This window comes from Phyllobates terribilis, unplaced genomic scaffold (genome assembly GCF_046119375.1).
Source record: "Phyllobates terribilis strain yellow unplaced genomic scaffold, ASM4611937v1 Scaffold_8__6_contigs__length_399053987, whole genome shotgun sequence".
NCBI classification, from domain to species: Eukaryota; Metazoa; Chordata; class Amphibia; order Anura; family Dendrobatidae; genus Phyllobates; species Phyllobates terribilis.
Genome location: NW_027362768.1, coordinates 353,632,160 through 353,651,753, shown reverse-complemented (window position 1 = coordinate 353,651,753; position 19,594 = coordinate 353,632,160).

Here is a 19,594-nt window from a genome sequence, read left to right as displayed (position 1 = left end):
CAGCGCGTAAACGCTCCAGAAACGCATTGCATACCTTATCCTATGACATTCTGCAAGTTCTGTGCACATGGTCCGTATTTTTTCTGCGCAGATTTTACTCGCAGAAAAAATACGGACATGACCAATTCTTGTGCATTTCTGCATGCGTATTTGCCTATACAATGCATTGGAAAAACGCATGGCAAATACGCATGCAAATACTCAGGAAAATTTCTGCTTCATTTCTGCATCGTGGGCACTAAGCCTAAGCCACTGCAAAGTCTTAATTTTGTTTTCCTTAAGCCATTCAGAGGTGGACTTACTGCTGTGTTTTGGATCATTGTCCTGCTGCATAACCCAAGTGCACTTCAGCTTGAGGTCATGAACAGATGGCCGGACATTCTCTTTCAGGATTTTTTGTTTAACCAGCAGAATTCATGGTTCCATTTACCACAGTAAGTCTTCCAGGTCCTGAAGCAGCAAAACAGTCCCAGACCATCACAATACCGCCACCATATTTTACTGTTGGTATGATGTTCCTTTTTTGAAATGCAGTGATACTTCTACGCCAGATGTAATGGGACATACACCTTCCAAAAAGTTCAACTTTTGTCTTGTCAATCCACAGAGTATTCTCCCCAAAGTCTTGGTGATCATCAAGATTTTTTCTGCCAAAACTGAGATGAGCCTTTATGTTCTCATTGCTCAGCAGTGGTTTTCGTCTTGGAACTCTGCTATGCGTGTCATTTTTGCCCAGTCTCTTTCTTATGGTGGAGTCATGAACACTGACCTTAACGGAGGCAAGTGAGACCTGCAGTTCTCTGGATGTTGTTGTGGGGTCTTTTGTGACCTCTTGAATGAGTCTTTGCTGCGCTCTTGGGTTAATTTTGATCAGCCGGCCACGCCTAGGAAAGTTCACCAAACCACAGTTAATTTATGTTTTAAGGAGGGAGGGGGATCACTTTTTCACTCAGGGCCCTGTAGGTTTGGATTTCCTTTTCCCTTAATAATAAAAACCTTCCTTTTAAAAGCTGCATTAAGTGTTTCCTTGTGTTATCTTTGTCTAATATTTAAATTTGTTTTGTGATCTGAAACATTTAAGTGTGACAAATATGCAAGGAAAGGGGCAAACACTTTTTCACACCAGTGTATGTATATGTCTGTGTCTGTGTGTGTGTATCAGCGACGCGGGTTTTCAGAAAAAGATGGCGGCCGTTAGCTGCTCATCTGCCGGACGGAGGTCAGCGGCGATGCAGCCGGGAGATGAGCAGCGCTAGCTGCTCATCTCCTGTCTGCTGGCAGCACAAGTACCCCGACGGGCGGCGCCGCTGACCTCCATGCGGCTACCGTCAGGAGATCAGCGGCGATGCAGCGGGAGATGAGCGGCGCTAGCCACTCATCTCTCGGCTGCTAGCAGCATAAGTACCCCAACCTGTGGCACCGCTGACCCCCATGCGGCTACCGTCGGGAGATCAGCGGCTTGGGCCGCTGATCTCCCGACGGCAAGTGTGAAGGGAAGTACGGCGCCGCTGCCCGGTCCTCAGTAATACGGTTCGCCAATCAGCGATATTGGCGCCAAATTTAAACACCGCTGTGCTGATTGGTCGCGCCCCCCGGCCACGACCAGTCAGCGATATTGGCGCCAAAATTAAACACCGCTGTGCTGATTGCGCCCGGTGTACCGCATACATATTCTAGAAAACCCGATGCGTTTGAATCGGGCCACCATCTAGTGTGTGTATATATATATATATATATATATATATATATATATATATATATATATAAATATACAGTACAGACCAAAAGTTTGGACACACCTTCTCATTTAAAGATTTTTCTGTATTTTCATGACTTTGAAAATTGTACATTCACACTGCAGTCATCAAAACTATGAATTAACACATGTGGAATTATATACTTAACAGAAAAGTGTGAAACAACTGAAAATATGTCTTATATTCTAGGTTCTTCAAAGTAGCCACCTTTTGCTTTGATGACTGCTTTGCACACTCTTGGCATTCTCTTGATGAGCTTCAAGAGGTAGTCACCGGAAATGGTCTTCCAACAATCTTGAAGGAGTTCCCAGAGATGCTTAGCACTTGTTGGCCCTTTTGCCTTCACTCTGCGGTCCAGCTCACTCCAAACCATCTCGATTGGGTTCAGGTCTGGTGACTGTGGAGGCCAGGTCATCTGGCGTAGCACCCCATCACTCAGAGAAGCCCGGTGGGCTACAGTGGATCCCGTCGCGGGACGGACGCAACAGCAATTGCCGCCGTGCCCCAAATCTGTGGAAAGTCCAGAGGGATACCCAGCCTTTAGTCTACACACGGACAGGAGAGGTCCAAAAAGGGGAGAGTTAGGAACACTCTGAGGGTCCTGATCCAGGCACCTGAAGGACTTGGGTGCGCTGAGCCCTCATCCCTGGTGGCCGCAGTCATCCTTGAGGAGCAGGTAGAAGCCTTGCGGCTGAGCTAAAAGAACTGTGAGTAAAAGACCTGAAAGACTATCCTTATGGCCTATGGTTCCTTTATTTCTGCGCTGCACCACACCGCACCCGAGTGACCCAGGACTACTCTCCCCATCCTCCTGTCTCATCTGCCCTGAGGCACAGCTCCGCCTGTGGGGAGTTATACCATCGCAAGCTGCCACAACTCCCGGCCTCAGAGGACTGCTAGCAGCGCTGGTGGCGCATCACCAGACACCGCAGGAGGCGTAGTCGATAATACCACTCAACCCTGAAAGCCCTTACATCCTTTTCAATGTGACGGCCCTGGGCATGGAACGGGTCCGGTCCACGACTGCATCCCCCCTAACATCTGACTCGGTTCCGAGTACCCCCACCATCTTTTCCCAGGGCAGGGCTGCGAGCGTCACACATATGGAGGACTATGAGGTGCATTATACTAATATGGAGGACTATGGGGAGTGCATTGTACTATATGGAGGGCTATGGGGAGTGCATTATACTATTTGGAGGAATATGGGCCACATTATACAATATGGAGCGCTGTGTGGCACATTATACAATATGGAGGACTATGGGGAGTACATTATACTATAGGCAGGGCTATAGGGAGTGCATCATACTATATGGAGGGCTATGGGGCAGTGTATTATACTATATGGAGGGCTATGGGGCAGTGTACTATACTATATAGAGGGCTATGGGGAGTGTACTATACTATATAGAGGGCTATAGGGAGTGCATCATACTATATGGAGGGCTATGGGGCAGTGTACTATACTATATAGAGGGCTATGGGGAGTGTATTATACTATATGGAGGACTATGGGGAATGTATTATACTATATTGAGGAATATGGTCCACATTATACAATATGGAGGGCTGGGGGGCACATTATACAATATGGAGGACTATGGGCAGTGCATTATACTATAGGTAGTGTATTATACTATATGGAGGGCTATGGGGCAGTGTATTATACTATATGGAGGACTATGAGGTGCATTATACTATATAGAAGGCTATGGGGAATATATTATACTATATTGAGTAATATGGGCCACATTATACAATATGAAGGGCTGTGGGGTACATTGTACAATATGAAAGACTAAGGGGCGTGCATTATACTATATGGAGGCCTATGGGGCAGTGTATTATACACTGTGTGCAGAAATATTAGGCAAGTTGTATATTAAAGGATTATTTTTATTATTGATCAACAACTAAGTTCTCAATCAACCGAAAAGACTCATAAATATCCAAGCTTAATATTTTTGGAAGTTGGAGTGGGTTTTTTTTAGATTTGGCTATCTTAGGAGGCTATCTGTTTGTGCAGGTAACTATTACTGTGCAGAATTATTAGGCAACTTAATAAAAACCAAATATAATCCCATCTCACTTGTTTATTTTCACCAGGTAAACCAATATCCGTGCACAAAATTTAGAAATAAACATTTCTGACACGCAAAAACAAAAACCAAAAAATTAGTGATCAATATAGCCACCTTTCTTTATGATGACAGTCAGCAGCCTTCCATCCATAGATTCTGTCAGTTGCTTGATCTGTTTTTGATCAACATTGCGTGCAGCAGTCACCACAGCCTCCCAGACACTGTTCCGAGAGGTGTACTGTTTTTCCTCCCTGTAGATCTCACATTTTATGATGGACCACAGGTTCTCTATGGGGTTCAGATCAGGTGAACAAGGGGGCCATGTCATTATTTTTTCTTCTTTTAGACCTTTACGGGCCAGCCACGCTGTGGAGTAGTTGGATGCATGTGATGGAGCATTGTCCTGCATGAAAATCATGTTTTTCTTGAACGATACCGACTTCTTCCTTACCACTGCTTGAAGAAGTTGTCTTCCAGAAACTGGCAATAGGTCTGGGAGTTGAGCTTCACTCCATCCTCAACCCTAAAAGGTCCCACAAGTTCATCTTTGATGATACCAGCACATACCAGTACCCCACCTCCACCTTGCTGGCGTCGGAGTGGAGCTCTCTGCCCTTTACTGATACAGCCTCTGGCCCATCCATCTGGCCCATCAAGAGTCACGCTCATTTCATCAGTCCATAACACCTTTGAAAAATCAGTCTTAAGATATTTCTTGACCCATTATTGACGTTTTATCTTATGTTTCTTGTTCATAGGTGGTCGTTTTTCAGCCTTCCTTACCTTGGCCATGTCCCTGAGTATTGCACACCTTATGCTTTCTGATACTCCAGTAACGTTGCAGCTCTGAAATATGGCAAAACTGGTGGCGAATGGCATCTTGGCAGCTTCACGCTTGATTTTCCTCAATTCATCGGCAGTTATTTTGCGCCTTTTTTGACCAACACGCTTCTTGCGACCCTGTTGGCTATTTGCCATGAAACGCTTGATTGTTCGGTGATCACGCTTCAAAAGTTTGGAAATTTAAAGACTGCTGCATCCATCTGCAAGACATCTCACAATTTTGGACTTTTCAGAGCCCGTCAAATCTCTCTTCTGACCCATTTTGCCAAAGGAAAGGAAGTTGCCTAATAATTAAGCACACCTTATATAGGGCGTTGATGTCATTAGTCAACACCCCTCCTCATTACAGAGATGCACATCACCAGATTTACTTAATTGGTAGTTGGCTCTCAAGTAGGAGTAGGACAACATGTATAAAAAGTATCAAAGTGATCAAAATACGCATTTGCCTAATAATTCTGCACGCGGTGTACTATATGGAGGGGGGCACATTATACAATATGGAGGACTATGGGGAGTGCATTATACTATATGGAGGACTATGGGGAGTATATTATACTATATGGAGGGCTATGGGGAGTGTATTATACTATATGGAGGACTATGGGGAGTGTATTATACTATGTGGAGTACTATGAGGTGCATTATACTATGTGGAGGGCTATGGGGAGTGTATTATACTATTTGGAGGAATATGAGCCATATTATACAATATGGAGCTCTGTGGGGCACATTATACAATATTGAAGACTTTTGTGAGTGCATTATACTATAGGGAGTGTATTATACTATAGGGAGTGTATTATACTATATGGAGGGCTATGAGGCAGTGTATTATACTATATGGAGGGCTATGGGGCAGTGTATTATACTATATGGAGGGCTATGAGGCAGTGTATTATACTATATGGAGGGCTATGAGGCAGTGTATCATACTATATGGAGGGCTATGGGGCAGTGTATTATACTATATGGATGGCTATGGGGCAGTGTATTATACTATATGGAGGACTATGAGGTGCATTATACTATATAGAAGGCTATGGGGAATATATTATACTATATTGAGTAATATGGGCCACATTATACAATATGGAGGGCTGTGGGGCACATTGTACAATATGAAAGACTATGGGGCGTGCATTATACTATATGGAGGACTGTGGAGAGTATATTATACTATATGGAGGGCTATTAGGTGCATTATACTATATGGAGAACTATGAGGTGCATTATACTATATAGAAGGCTATGGGGAATATACTATACTATTTGGAGGAATATGGGCCACATTATACAATATGGAGGGCTGTGGGGCACATTATACAATATGGAGGGCTGTGGGGCACATTATACAATATGGAGGGCTATGGGGAGTGCATTATAGTATATGGAGGGCTATCGGGAGTGTATTATACTATATGGAGGACTATGGGCCTCATTATACAATATGGGGGGCTGTGGGGCACATTATAAAATATGGAGGACTATGGCATGTATTATACTAAACAAGCAAAATGCTGCCTATTCATCGAGTAATTGGATTGCTTATGCCAGAACAAAAATCCTTGTTCTCAGCAGCACATCGCCCGGTGGATAACATGATGCTGTATGGGGACAGATTGATCTATTAGTGATTGTTTTGTATCCATCATTCTTCCTCAGCTGGTGTAAAGAGGTCGGGAAACAAGCGTCGAACGGCTTCAGTATTGTGGATTGCGCTCGTTTTAGCTGCCTGATCTCAGCGCATGTAAATACAAGCTAAATGTTTGTGCGGTGCTGTATGTCAGCATTTGGGACCCCACTTTAAACTTTTCCCCAGGGCCCCACTTTATCTAAAATCGGCCCTGCACCCATTTAAATGGTTCCCGTACGCTGCACAGACTGGGAGAGAGAGGGGAGACTATTTGTGGCTTATGTAGTGGCGCTCAGTTTTGTGGACATCGGAGGGAAAGTTTTCTTTTAATTTATGAAATTCAATTCATGCGCTAAATTTAAAAAAATAATATTAGTAACAATTCAACTTTATTTTAGTCCTTAGGTTATGGGTGAGGATCTTTTGGCAGAAAGAACAGAGGAAGGACAAACGGACACAAAAACCACTCAGACATTGGCCTCTTACATAATGCCGTCTGACGCCGAGTTCAGAGTCAAATGGTTTCAGAAAGCGACCACTTTCCTAATGAGCAGCGAGTAAAGATGATCAGCTCTCCGCCATCACTGACTGTCTGCCAACTGGAGCTTGTCCATCTCTAATCATTCCTGCTCAATGGGGGCGACAATATTTTTACTTCACAGTAATCCCTGACATCTTTTCTGAGTATATTGTATACATAGTGATCTTTATACGGCTGGAGCACTTACAGTAGCAAATCAGATGGCATGCAGGTAGCGTTGTGCGAGATCCAGTATGCCGTCCTGCTTCTATCATTAGAGGGTCCTGCTAGAGAACAGCGGCCACACTATTATACTGTGTCCAGAGTTACAGGAGTCGGTCAGATGTGGACTGCTACGTTGCAAAAAATGCTTAATAAGTTATTTTTTTTCAAACTGATATGCAAAATATTTTTAATAAAATCATTTTCTTATACTTGCAGGGTTTCTGTTTATTCAGTAATTTTGTAGCTGTTTTCTCTCACGCTGTGGATGATTGTAAATGAATACAGTTTCCTACATAATCATTGCAGCGGATCAGTTAAAAACGGGTGCCGTATGTGTTGTACCCAGGACCGGCATCACCACCCGGGCAAGTGCCTGGGCCCTGAGCGAGCAGGGGGCCCACTCACCCTCTGGGACACCAGCGCGCTATGGGGCCCATGAGTCGGCGGGGCCTGATGCCAGCGAATGGGCACTTGCACTGGGCCTTTCCCAGTGCTTTAAACTGTTTGCAATACTTACCTCTCCCTGTTCCTCTGCTGCTCCTCTGTCTTCTGCGTCTTCTTACTCTGTGACATCTCAGGGCAGAGGGCACGATGACGTCACTACAGAGCGCCCTCTGCTGAGCAGTCCCAGTGCAGAGAGTCGGAAGACGCTGATGAGACAGGCCTGCTTCCAGCAAAGAGCGGTGAGTATTTGATTTTTTTTTTTTATGTAAGGAGTATTATATGGGGCTCATTATATATGGAGTATTATATAGGGCCCATTATCTATGGAGCATTATATGGGGCCTATTCTTTATCGAGCAATATATTGGGCCCACTATTTATGGAGCAATATATAAGGCCCATACTGTATGGAGCAATATATGGGGCCCATACTGTATGGAGCAATATATGAGGCTCATTTTACTTTATGGAGCAATATATGGAGTCCATTATACTGAATGGAGCAATATATGGGGCTCATTATACTGTATGGCGCATTATATGCGGTCCATTATTCTGTATGAAGCAATATATGGTGTCCATAATACTGTATGGAGGACCATGTGGTGTCCATAATACTGTATGGAGGACCATGTGGTGCCCATAATACTGTATGGAGTATATTCTGCCACCGATGTACGTGGGGCGAGATGTGTCTGAGGGATGTGACACGGATCTCTGTATAAGCAGTGGCATATAGCGTCAACTCACTGATCTGAATAGATGAAAACTACCCCACTCCTGGGGCGATGGTGGTGCCCAGGTAGGGTTACAAGCCCGTAGTCATGTAGAGAAGTAACCTGGCACTCAGAAGACTCATGGGTTCTTTTATAGTTTTTAATAAAGTAGTGCAGAAAAATAAACAACAGACGTTTCGGTCACATTAGACCTTCATCGGTGTACTACAAAAATAAAAATGGCAGTAAGTATCATATAGACATGTATAAATAATACAGATGTGACCAAACATGATCAAATCAAACCAATTAGTCATGAAAAAGTGCTTAAAGGGAGTACAACATGGGAAAAAAAGGATGGGAAGGGGAGGAGGATTAGGAGAGGGAATGGTGGCAGATCCTGAAATCTTATAGAAAGGAACCTACCAGTTAGCAGAAGTGGGTATATTAAAGCAGTAGCCTATTGGGTTCTGTAAGCTGTGGGGATAAAAATAAAGGCATAAATGCCATGGACCAAGGCTATTACTAGTATGGAGAGTGAGGGCATTGTCCCTATGAAGTTACCTGTAGATGTGTGGTAGCCGGACACGGTGTCCACCGTTTGTCAGGAGGTGCTATGAGGGACTGAGGACCTTATGGGTCTTAAGTAGGTAGTGGAGAGGGTTAAAGGTCACTCTCTGGGCTGATCATTGGTAGCAGTGGGATTAGAGCGCGCATATAACAATCAGAAGGACCTGAGAAGCGGAAGTAGCGTCATTTGACGTTCTTTAAGGTCCTACAACGAGAAGGGCCAGTCAGCTGACCGGAAGTGACGCGCGAGTGCGTTCCACGCTATGTTGTATGCGTTCCACTGCATAAGAGTAGCGCTGGAGACAGTTTGGTAGGATGGAGGGATGTAATAGGATCAGGATAGGAGTCCAGGAGGGTAGGGGATCAGGAGGGAGGAACCGCCGAAGGAGACGAGAGGTAGAGATTGGGGAAAGGAGTTACGCCACTGTACTAATCTTGAACTACATTGTGCCACACTCTCTAAATACGTCAGAGTCCAACGTATTCCAAGGGGACTTAGAGTCCCATTACGCCCTACACTTTTCTATGACCAAGAGGACTATTGCATAAAGTTTGAACTTATTTTAAACAAATGCTTGTTTGATCTCATGACTTTAACGATTGAATTCTTACAGAAGGAAATCATGGCATCCAAAGAACAGATTTCTAGCATTGAAACTCAACTAGCATCCACGATCTCCATAGAAGAATTGAATTCTCTAAAGACCAAGGTAAATCAGAACCTGGAACAACACCGATGGGATACTGAAGAAAGGAAACGACTGAAATTCATCCGTGACGCAGAGGACTACCAGAAGGATCGAGTATACAAATGGCGCGACTTCTCCAGCACACGACGTGGTCCGGGACAACCGGGTCACTCCTCCACCGACCTTTCCTCTTCTGGCACGGAATTGGACAGACCAAATCACCCATCCACCTCTACTCATTATTTAGGTTTTCGGAAGAAGTACAACCGAAAAAGAGGAGGACGAGGAGAGGCGGTACCAACAGTTGGCGACAGGAGCTTCGTCAGGGTTACACGCTCCCAGGTCTGACCCCATTAGTTGTGAACATTTCGTCACGATCCCTCAGCATAGCGGAACTATCGGTGTTACAGAAAGGCCTGTCTTTCTGCCCGTCTTACAAGTGTAATACTTTTGGTTTAGAGATGGATTTACAAAGGTTTTTCAGATCTATTAGACTCAAGGCTCACTTTTCTCAGGAGGTTATTCCCAATACCACTACACCTATCATTAATCCAGTCAGCATCACAGCGGCTAGCCTAGGATTAAAGAATAAAAGTACTTATCGACCCCCCCAGAACTACCATGCTGCAGAAACTTTCATCGATTTTATTAAACAATCTTTCCAAAAATTACGATCAGATATTGATTTAGGCCGGTTACATTACCAACAGAATCTGTCCTCTTTGGACAGACAAGCACTAAAAACACTCCAATCTGATTCTTCCATTATCATCAAATCAGCGGACAAGGGCGGGGCGATAGTAGTAATGGACAAATCCACCTATCTGAATGAGATTCATAGACAACTAGACGACAACTCAGTTTATGAGAGACTTACACACGACCCCACCTCCACTATTAAGGAGGCTATCTCCAAAACCCTGGAACATCATTGCCTTAAGGGAACAATTGACAACAAAACCCGTGAATTCTTAACCAATACCTTCCCAATTACTCCAGTGTTTTATACCTTACCGAAAATTCACAAGAATCTCGAAAACCCCCCGGGCTGTCCGATAGTCGCTGCCACTAATTCCATTCTATCACCTTTAGCGATTTTCTTGGAAAAAATATTGACCCCTTTGGTTAAACACTATTATTAAAGAGATTGCACAGATCCACCCAGAATCCTTATTAGTCACATTTGATGTCAATAACCTATATACCTCCATCCCATATGAGAAAGGGATCACTTGTGTAAAAAAACTACTGGCTATTTCCCATACACCACCAGAGATGAACCGCCTCTGCCTAGATCTTTTAACCTTGGTCCTATCTAAAAATTTCTTCTTATTCCAAGACACTTTTTACCTACAGAAACAGGGTACCGCAATGGGGTCTAATGTAGCCCCCCCGTATGCTAACTGCTACATGTCAAGATTTGAGGAAGAGGTAGTATACACAAATCCACTATTCAAGACCCACTCTAGGTTATGGAAGTGATACATAGATGACATTTTCTGCATTTGGACAGGGCCCATGGAGACTTTGACACAATTTTTTGAAATTCTGAACTCATCCTGGGATGGTCTTGGTTTCACCATGTCTTCCAGTAGACAATCTATTCATTTCCTTGATACCACCATCATCAAAGATGAGCTGGGCTTCCTCTCTACTGACTTGTATGTGAAACCCACAGACAGAAATAGTCTTCTACACTACACGAGCCTTCACCCGAAATCCATCTTTACCTCAGTACCCAGATCCCAATTCCACCGGGTTCAACGCATTGTTAGTAATCCCTCTACACAGGATGTCAGGATCACTGAGATGAGGGAAAAAATTCTTAACATGGCTGGTGGATAACCTCTGTCATCTCGAGCCTTAGAGCCCACTACAAGCACTCGTCTTACTTCTAACAAACGCATACCATTCGTCCATACTTACCATCCTATGGTTTCAATATTACATAAAAAGATCAGGCAACACTGGAACATATTGAAAACAGCTTATCCAACAGTTCCAGAATTTAAGGTCCCGTTCTTACCATGTTATAAAAGATCCACCAACCTCCGTGACCAACTCGTCCACTCAGACATCGGTACCACTAACACTCAACCAAGACAGAGATTCCTATCCACACCGAACATTGGACTTTTCCATGTTTACAATGTCACCAATGCAATAACATTATCCGAGGAGATACTATCTATCACCCACAATCAGGCAAACAGTATAAAATTAGGGATTATTTCACATGCAACTCTTCCTACGTGGTTTACTTTTCAAAATGCCCTTGTGGCCTGATTTATGTGGGGGAGACTACTCAGTGTATCAAAGATAGGATCTCTAAGCGTAAATCAACAATATGTTGTAAAAATTTACTCTTACCAGTTCCCTTACATTTTGTGACAGCTGGTCATCTGGTGTCACAACTCAAATTCCAGGTGATTGAACATGTCCCCCCTCCCAGACGGGGAGGAGACCGAATCCGTTTGTTAAAACGCAGGGAGTCTTTTTGGATCCATGAGCTACAATCACTATCCCCTAAAGGACTCAATAAAGAATATGATCTTAGCTCATTTACTTAGTTATCAATTAGCTCATGCAATCATATTGAACATGGGCTTAACTATGGCATTTAACAGGGACCTTTGATTTTCTACATATGATACCGTTTATCCAAGGGACTAATAACTCAGTTGTCATTATCATATTGACCTATATGGGATACCCAGTTATTGTAATCATTACTCTGATTCTCTGATGTCTTGAAATATGCGATGCCTTGCTGATATGATCTATATTATTCTATGTTGGTTTAATGATGCATACTATGATCACGTTATTTATACCCTTTTTCTCATTTTCTTTAGATCCCATCCTAATTGGTGTTCCTCCCTCCTGATCCCCTACCCTCCTGGACTCCTATCCTGATCCTATCACATCCCTCCATCCTACCAAACTGTCTCCAGCGCTACTCTTATGCAGTGGAACGCATACAACATAGCGTGGAACGCAATCACGCGTCACTTCCGGTCACGTGACCGGCCCTTCTCGTTGTAGGACCTTAAAGAACGTCAAATGACGCTACTTCCGCTCCTCAGGTCCTTCTGATTGTTATATGCGCGCTCTAATCCCACTGCTACCAATGATCAGCCCAGAGAGTGACTTTTAACCCTCTCCACTACCTACTTAAGACCCATAGGGTCCTCAGTCCCTCATAGCACCTCCTGACAAATGGTGGACACCGTGTCCGGCTACCACACATCTACAGGTAACTTCATAGGGACAATCCCCTCACTCTCCATACTAGTAATAGCCTTGGTCCATGGCATTTATGCCTTTATTTTTATCCCCGCAGCTTACAGAACCTAATAGGCTACTGCTTTAATATACCCACTTCTGCTAACTGGTAGGTTCCTTTTTATAAGATTTCAGGATCTGCCACTGACGCGCCCCCTGGGCCAGTGCTGTAGTGCGGCGCACGTGTGCGCGGGGGAATACCCGGATCCGATGGGGGTAGTAGTCTCCGAGTGGCGGGGACCCGGTCCGTGCCCAGGGTGGTCAAACTAAGTGTGTGGCAGTCTTTGTAGATGTTGTTTAAGTGTCGACTACGCCACCCGTTGATTTGCGGTCGCAAGGCCGCCGCTGCAGAACAGTCCGCTGAGGCCGGTGGTATGTGTGCAGCAATGGTGGTATAACCCCCAACGGGAGAGGTATGGCCTCAGGGCAGCTGGTGCGGGTGAAGGGAGTGATAGAAAGGGCGTCCCGGTACCTTTAGTGCTGGTAGTACGATGGAACACAGAGACTGATGGCAGTTTTCAATGCTTTACTCACAGATGTTATCAGTGTCAGTCCTGCAGGTGATGACGACCCGAGCCGTGCTGCGTCCACCAGGTACGGGGCTCGACCAACCCCCAGGCAGATCCAGAGTGGGACCTTGAACTCCTTTCTCCGTTCCTTTCTCTGGCCGTCCCCACTAGGGACCCACCCATGTCCAGCTTCCTCGGGCCTTCTGGTGGCGAAACCTATCTCCGGTTTCCCTGACCCTATGTGGCGTGCCTTCGTGGTGAGTGTAGTGAGTGGTCGCGCCAAGACGTGGCCACGACCTCCGGTTCCTGGCTGAGGATAAGTGGCCTCCACCAGTTCGGGATCCGGTACCCTGATCTGCCAACCCTTCACCCGCTGACTCCTAGCGTGTTCGGGTTCCCTCTTCCTTCATGTCTCTGGGCCTTTCTCCAGGTTCCATTCCTTCCTTGTTCCTTTCCTCTTGTCTTTCTCTCTCTTGCTCCCTTCAGGAGCAGCACCCAGACAGGGCTGCTGCTCCCTGTCACTACTCTTCTCCTCTTCTTCTGTCTGACTCAACTTCCCTTTGTGGTCCTAAGATGGTGCCCACCTTTTTATACTCCCTCTGACACCCGAGCCCAGGTGACTAGCCACCAATGGGCTCCTTCCTATGCCCAGAGTCCCTCCCCTCTCTGCTCCTGCACCACTGGGATATTCCTCCCCCCCTCCCACTCCAGCCAGGGACAGACGCTGTCGTACCTGCACATCTATTTGGTGGGAGTACCGTTGATCTGTCCCCCGGAAATGGGATGTATGTGGTGCATGCAGCTAACTGAGTTCTAGTCCACACTCCATCCTTACCCGGGAGTGGAATACCACACCTCTGGTTCGAGGTGCAATACCCCTGTAGCAGCCGAGCTCTCGGGGTGCTACATTCCCCCCTGGTAAACCACAGCACGTCCTCGGGCTGAAATAGAGTAAAAACAATTTTTAAAGTGTACGTACACATAAAACACATCAACTTTCATCCATCCCTTTATGGGAGGTTTTCTCAACAGCTGGCTAATGCCACCGGAACTCTTTTACAAAAACATTATGTAAAACTTTGACATCATATCAAATTTCACATTAAGGCATTCTCAAATAAAACATTCTTGAATTCTCGGGTTCTTGGGATCTTGGGATCTGGCCGCTCTCAGTCTTCGGCCAGGTAGAGGGAAGGGATGACCGCTCTCAGTCCTCGGTCAGGTTAGGGATTAGGGCAAAAATAGGCAACAGTTCTCTTTCTGTCCCAACGGTGACCACACTCTTAGTGGAAACAGTCCCACAACAGTCCTTATACCCGGTCGGGTAACTATTCACATCTCCTCTTTTACCGTTTACGATTAACGGTGTGCTCCACACGCTCCTTTCTCTTCCTCAGGTTCAGACCCGTCCGGGCCCTCTTTCTCCTCCTCCTCCTGGTACGATTGCTCCTCTTCTTCCTTGACCCGGTGGACATGAAGGGCGTACCACCCCTTCACTCCCTTATGCCTGGTATAGGTGACGGTATCTCCAGGCACCAGGTCCCGTCCACTGTGCCCCTCCGGTAGGTGGGACTCTACGTCGCTCCTGTTTACAAACACCTGGCTTATGGTCTTCGGGTCTTGGATGATGCCCCAGCCACATGCCATGTGAAACTTAACAACAGTCCCGGTGACTCGGGGACCGTGAGCTGTACGGGGGGGTCCTTGTCTTCTGCTCCACGTTTTTAATGTGGAGCCACTCCTCCTTCACTTTCCTCTCTCTCCGCTCCCGCTCAAACGTTGCCAGTTGTTGGCGGCAGGTCTCATAGCGCCGGGCGGCGCCCGCCCGGGTCTCCTGAGTGAACCCCATCAGGTCTTCTCGAGTGGGGTCCCCCTCGAATTGGGCGTCCTCCAGCGGGGTGAAGAGAGGTCCACGGGCTCCGGAGCTGGGATTAGCGGTTCATCTGGGGCCCTTGCTCCTACGGGATGACTCTTCCTGGAGCGGGGGTTGGTGTACTCAGGCGGCCAGATGAATGGTGTCCCATCCGGGCAGGTGTGCTGCTCATACAGGTCTTTCCCCAATGATGGCACGACTGGGGGCCCCGGCTGGGGTGCAGCGCCCGCGGGCACTCGGCCTTTTAACCAGGCCGGTGACTTTCTGATCGTGCCCGGTGTTGGGGAGCACGGTTCAGGGCGAGGCTCCGCTGCAGAGCTTGCTGCTGGAGGGCTGACTACTGGTGGTGGAGGTGCGGTGGGCGGTGCGGCACCCAGAGCTTCAGGTCCCGCGGCGGGAGGTAGGGGCAGGTCCGCGGCCTCAGGGCCCGGAGTAACGGCGTTCCCCTTACTTGTCGTTGCGGCCTCCCCCGCGGCGTCGTCCCCGGCCTCCGGTCCGCTTCTGCTGCCTCTCGGGATCGACGCGGTGCTGGATGGTGGCTGCACCTCCGGTTGGCAGGTCAGCGTGCGCCGGGTCAACTCCTCCTTCCACCCGGCGAGCACGTCTCGTTGCGCCCAGATCATCCTCCTGTTCAGCTCTTCCAGCGCGGCCTGCGCGTACTCCGGTTCTTCCTTCTGGAGCACCGCTAGCAGCTCTGCAATCTGGTATGGCGGCTGTGGCGGTGAAGCTCTCCTCCGTATCCGACATCCCCCTCCCCCCTAGTGGACCGTGGCCTACCTGGCGATGATCCTCTTCCGTAGGCCGCGGCTCCGCAGTGGATCGTCAGGGTTGAGGACCTTCCGTCGCGCTCCTGTGACGTTGGCGTCACTGGGCTCCTTCCAGGACCTTACGCAACGTCCGGACGTGAGGCGGGGCTTCAGTTCTCGCGGGCTTTCGGAGTCCACACCCCTCTTCTTCCCGCGCGGCGTCCTCAAGATGGCGCCCAATGGCGGGAAAACTCCACGGATGGCGGGAAGAAGGCAGAAGATGGCGTCGGATGGCGGGAATCGGCTCCGGATGGCGGGAAACGACTCCGGACGGCGGGAAACTTCACCACAGGTAAGTAAAAAGTCTCTTTTTCAGGCACGCAGTACCCGGTGGTTACGGGCACGAGATCCTGCCGACTACGCCAAAGTTGACGCGCCCCCTGGGCCAGTGCTGTAGTGCGGCGCACGTGTGCGCGGGGGAATACCCGGAGCCGGATCCGATGGGGGTAGTAGTCTCCGAGTGGCGGGGACCCGGTTCATGCCCAGGGTGGTCAAACTAAGTGTGTGGCAGTCTTTGTAGATGTTGTTTAAGTGTCGACTACGCCACCCGTTGATTTGCGGTCGCAAGGCCGCCGCTGCAGAACAGTCCGCTGAGGCCGGTGGTATGTGTGCAGCAATGGTGGTATAACCCCCAACGGGAGAGGTATGGCCTCAGGGCAGCTGGTGCGGGTGAAGGGAGTGATAGAAAGGGCGTCCCGGTACCTTTAGTGCTGGTAGTACGATGGAACACAGAGACTGATGGCAGTTTTCAATGCTTTACTCACAGATGTTATCAGTGTCAGTCCTGCAGGTGATGACGACCCGAGCCGTGCTGCGTCCACCAGGTACGGGGCTCGACCAACCCCCAGGCAGTTCCAGAGTGGGACCTTGAACTCCTTTCTCCGTTCCTTTCTCTGGCCGTCCCCACTAGGGACCCACCCATGTCCAGCTTCCTCGGGCCTTCTGGTGGCGAAACCTATCTCCGGTTTCCCTGACCCTATGTGGCGTGCCTTCGTGGTGAGTGTAGTGAGTGGTCGCGCCAAGACGTGGCCACGACCTCCGGTTCCTGGCTGAGGATAAGTGGCCTCCACCAGTTCGGGATCCGGTACCCTGATCTGCCAACCCTTCACCCGCTGACTCCTAGTGTGTTCGGGTTCCCTCTTCCTTCATGTCTCTGGGCCTTTCTCCAGGTTCCATTCCTTCCTTGTTCCTTGTTCCTTTCCTCTTGTCTTTCTCTCTCTTGCTCCCTTCAGGAGCAGCACCCAGACAGGGCTGCTGCTCCCTGTCACTACTCTTCTCCTCTTCTTCTGTCTGACTCAACTTCCCTTTGTGGTCCTAAGATGGTGCCCACCTTTTTATACTCCCTCTGACACCCGAGCCCAGGTGACTAGCCACCAATGGGCTCCTTCCTATGCCCAGAGTCCCTCCCCTCTCTGCTCCTGCACCACTGGGATATTCCTCCCCCCCTCTCACTCCAGCCAGGGACAGACGCTGTCGTACCTGCACATCTATTTGGTGGGAGTACCGTTGATCTGTCCCCCGGAAATGGGATGTATGTGGTGCATGCAGCTAACTGAGTTCTAGTCCACACTCCATCCTTACCCGGGAGTGGAATACCACACCTCTGGTTCGAGGTGCAATACCCCTGTAGCAGCCGAGCCCTCGGGGTGCTACACCACCATTCCCTCTCCTAATCCTCCTCCCCTTCCCATCCTTTTTTTCCCATGTTGTACTCCCTTTAAGCACTTTTTCATGACTAATTGGTTTGATTTGATCATGTTTGGTCACATCTGTATTATTTATACATGTCTATATGATACTTACTGCCATTTTTATTTTTGTAGTACACCGATGAAGGTCTAATGTGACCGAAATGTCTGTTGTTTATTTTTCTGCACTACTTTATTAAAAACTATAAAAGAACCCATGAGTCTTCTGAGTGCCAGGTTACTTCTCTACTAACTCACTGACCTGCGCTCCTGTTCCTCATGAACTGCACGTGGTAATCCGGAATGATGATGCAGTGATGAATTCAACAGATTTATTTACAGTTCTTGATGAGCTGAGATGAGGGAAAGTGAAGGATGAGGAAAGGGTAGGAATTGTAGGTATTAGAAGCGCCAGGTAAAGTGGTAACAAGATAATCCTTTCTCCAGTCCTGCAGCATGAGTAGTCAAGATGGATGGGAAGAAGAAGAAGGAAGTGCTGAACAGGAGATAGGAGGAGTTACAGACCGAAGGGGTTTGTGGGTAAAACACAAAAATAATACATGTTATAACATACAGTATTATAACTACGGCCAGTAGATGGCAGCAAAGTACAACAATACAATAATCATGTAACATTAGGTAATGCCCCAAATGTCTGAAAGTATTTTCAAATAAAAAGCTGGACAGCACACTCCCCGTCTGAAATCCCTGGATTTCACTATATTAACAGTCTTGAGGTGGGGGTGTTTTCCTGAAGTACTGAGGGATACCTCAACCTGAAAGACAAACAATGCATGCAATGCAACAATAACATATAACAAACGAGGTAGACGAATGTCTATAACAGTTCCTGAAGCAATCCAAAGGATGCCCATCTTCAGATTGGAGAAGCCGCACTAGGCCAAACTGTCTCCAACCCAATTGTAATCCAGTGGTTACAGTTCCTGGTTGCAATCAGATGAGTGTTTTTAGCAGTCCAAAAGTTTCTTGAAAGTTCCAAGTTCAAGTTCCAGATGTGTTGGCGCAAACAAGCCTTGTCCATCTGGAGAAGTGTTCAAATTGCTGTCAGCCCAAGCCAACCTTCTCTTTGGTAATGGGGGTGCTGACATCAGGACGGATCTCTGGGTCAACGTCTGGATCCTGAAGACTGAAGCTGTCTTCAACAGCAGTCTCTTCACACTGGCCGCAAAGGAACCCCGGTCCTTTTAACCAAGAAGAGTTTGCGAGGGCACCAACAGACACTGGCCTAGTAGCAATGTCAGCAGGGTTAAGATGTGATGGAACATACTTCCATTGCTCAGGTTTAGAGGATTTCCTGATCCTTTCAACGCGGTTACTGACATAGACATAGAAGCGTTTTGTCTGGTTGTATATGTAGCCCAGAACAACCTTACTGTCTGTGTAGAATCTTGTGTCATCCACGTGAATAGGTAGTTCATTCTGTATGAAGTCTGCAATGTCGATGGCTAGTACAGCTCCACAGAGCTCAAGTCTGGGTATGGTGTGTTCAGGTTTAGGAGCCAGTTTAGCCTTTCCAAATAGAAATCCAACATGGGCTTCATTGTTAGAGTCTATAACCTTCAAATAGGCAACAGCTGCAATTGTTAGAACCCTCCTGTTAGTTTTTGCTATCTTGTGTTTTGCGGTCACGTGACCAGCTGCCTATATATTCCAGCTCCGCCCTTCTGGCTTTGCTGGACTTCAGTGTTTTTTTGCCTGTCTCTCTAGCCAGGTGCTTCGGTGCCTATCTGTCTAGTTTGCTTGGTCCTCTGGGACCTCTAGTACTTTTTGTCAGTTTGTCTTTTTGCTCTGCAACAACTTCTGTTAAGAGGTGTCCCATTTTTGTCCCAGTCCTTAGTTCTTTTAGGGACCCCTCCCTTTATTCTATATGTCTCTGTTCAGACTAGCCGAGGATGAAGGCGGGTCTGTTCACAAGGAACAGGCTGCCC